Here is a 2936-nt window from a genome sequence, read left to right as displayed (position 1 = left end):
GGTTTCTCTGTGGTTTTGGAGCCTGTCCTGGAACTAGCTCTTGTAGACCAGGCTGGTCTCGAACTCACAGAGATCTGCCTGCCTCTGCCTCTCAAGTACTGGTACTAAAGGCGTGCGCCACCACCACCTGGCTAGTGTACCCATTTTAACAGGAGACTGAGGTAGGCAGCTCTGGGAGTTTGTGGTCAGTCTGGTTTCCATAGCAAGTTCCAGGCTGGCATGGGTACATAGTGAGAATGTGTCTTGAAAGACAGACAGACAGACAAAACAAAGTAGGGACACCTCCGCCACGGGCTTCACGTGCTATCAACAGCATTCTTAACCCTTTGATTTGTAAACCAGTGGACTCTCTGTACATCCCAAAGAATAGGCATCATGGTCACAAGTATGTTAGGCCAGGGACAGAAGAGGCCATTAATAGGGCTAGAGATACCCTAAGATAAATGAGCTGTGGATAGGTAACATTCCAACCCCTCCATATCACTGAATTTCTAATCAGGTCATCACCCCTGCACAATGTGTGGCAGAAAGAGTTGTTCTCTTTTGCCCACAGCAGCTTGTGCTGGTGAGACCCACTAAAAGGAGGGGTTATTTTACCTCAGGGTTTCAGAGGTCTCAATTTATCATCATGTGGCCCTCTGGGCAATTGTGCGGAGCATCATGATCATGGGGCAGTATTGTAAGCAGAGTTAGTCCCTTCATGACAGACAGGATACCGAGAGCTGCCACAGCAAGGGCCAGCAAAAACAGATCACCTCCTCCAAGAACATTCCCCAGTGACCTACTTCCTCTAACCAGGCAGGAAGGCAGGAAGCTTTATCATTTCCCAATAGTTGATTCAAATTTTAAGACGTTAGATGACATCAATCATTTGGTTAGAGCCTGATGCTTTTATCATCTTCAGAAACACCCTCACAGATATACCCAGAAGTGTGCCTTACGACTTTCCTAAGTATTTCTCAAACTGACAAGTTTAAGAATTTGGAACCTAAGGAGAGCTCTTTGCTTCAAAGACGGCTTCTTGCGCATCTGTCCGTACTCACGTGGAGCTCGCTTAAGCTCACAGTGTAAGAGGTAATAAAGGAAGACAGGGAGAGACCATAGGTGTAGCTGCTGAGCAATCAGAAGCCAGGGAGAAATGCCAGGAGGGAAAGTGTCAGGGTGGCTCTGTCTCGCTTGCTCACCCTTGATAGTGAGTGCTTTTTTCTCTCAGACGGAAGGTTGAGGAAGCTATGCCTCTTCGGGTTACGAGAGAATCTAGGATCTAAAAGTCTTTGCATTTTTATGTGTAAGCCCAGCTGTAAGGCAGTCATTTGCATGTATATCATGACATCCATCTAAGACACAAACGCACCTCCCCAGCACTAACTCATTCTCACGTCCTTGTGAAGGAGCTGGGGAGCAATGATTATTCCCATTTCACAAATAAGAAAAACGTAGCCACCGGAGGCTAAGTGGTTTGGTGAGAATAGCTTGAACTTGTGGAGGGATTAATACTGGCGTTACTACAACTGTCTTGGAAATGAGCAGTTATGAGTGATTGGTTCAACATAGGTTGACACCCAGATACCTCCGAATTTTTAATGAATTGACTTCTCGCTTTGGCTTTATAACCAATAGACTCTGATTATTATTCAGGTTTTAGTCAGCCAGAATGATGAATAACCAAATGTATGTCATGGGATTTCAAGTCACATTTTCCTCTGTCTATTAACTTGAGCCCAGGAGTCATAGACTCTATCATAGAATTATAAGATCAGAGCAAGAACCAAAGAACAGCTCTCAGTTTAAATAGATTATGAATAACATGTTTTAGTTTCTGAACTCCCTCCCAGTAGCCAACTTTAAAATCAGGATTTAGGGCAAGGACAGTAGCATGTGAGCCTGTATATATATATTGGACTGACTTACAGGCTACAGTCCAGCTAATCCAACAACGGCTAGCTGTGAATGGAAAATTTGAAAATCTAGTGGTTGCACAGTCCCATGAGGCTGAGTGTCTCAGCTGGTCTTCTGTGTATATGCAGGAACCCCGAACGAGTAGGCTTCAATGAGTGTGCTGACAAGGGACTGGCAAGCAGACACAGAATGACTCCACCCTCTTCCTCCACCGACCTTCCAGCTGAAGGTGTGGCCCAGATTAAAGACGAGCCTTCAGTCTCAAGGTTTGGATTAAAGGCTTGTTTGTTTGTTTGTTTGTTTGTTTTTACTTAAAAATTTCCACCTCCTCCCATTTCCCTCTTTCTCCCCCCCCATTCCCCCTCCTCCTCCCTCTCCAGTCCAAAGAGCAGTCAGGGTTCCCTGCCCTGTGGGAAGTCCAAGGTCCTCCCCCCCCCTCCATCCAGGTCTAAGAAGGTGAGCATCCAAACAGGCTAGGTACCCACAAAGCCAGTATGTGCAGTAGAATCAAAATCCAGTGCCATTGTCCTTGGCTTCTCAGTCAGCCCTCCTTGTCCGCCAAGTTCAGAGAGTCCGGTTTGATTAAGTGCTCCATCATTCCCAGACCAGCTGGCCTTGGTGAGCTCCGAGCAGATCAGCCCCACCTTCTCAGTGGGTGGGCACACCCCTCGCGGTCCGGACTTCCTTGCTCTTGTTCTCCCTCCTTCTGCTCCTCATTTGGACTTTGGGAGCTCAGTCCGAGTCTCTGTCTCTATCTCCATTCATCGCCAGATGAAGGGTCTATGGTGATATGCAAGATATTCATCAGTATGGCTATAGGATAGGGCCATTTCAGGCTCCCTTTCCTCAGCTGCCCAAGGATCTAAGCTGGGGACATCTCCATGGACACCTGGGAACACCTTTAGAGACAAATCTCTTGCGAACCTTAAAGTGGCTCCCTTAATTAAGATACATACTTCCCTGCTCCCATATCCACCCTTCCTCCATCCCAACTGTCCCATTCCCCCAAGCTCTCCCCATCCTCCCCTTCTCACTTT

General features: G+C 47.0%; 1 pseudogene; it reads right to left on the bottom strand.

Annotated features, from left to right (window-relative positions):
• The window catches only part of LOC102001946, a 21892-nt pseudogene that overhangs the window by 17615 nt on the left and 1341 nt on the right, over positions 1-2936 (bottom strand).

Source organism: Microtus ochrogaster, linkage group LG7_11 (genome assembly GCF_000317375.1).
Source record: "Microtus ochrogaster isolate Prairie Vole_2 linkage group LG7_11, MicOch1.0, whole genome shotgun sequence".
NCBI lineage: Eukaryota > Metazoa > Chordata > Mammalia > Rodentia > Cricetidae > Microtus > Microtus ochrogaster.
This window is presented reverse-complemented; position numbering and strand designations above follow the sequence as displayed.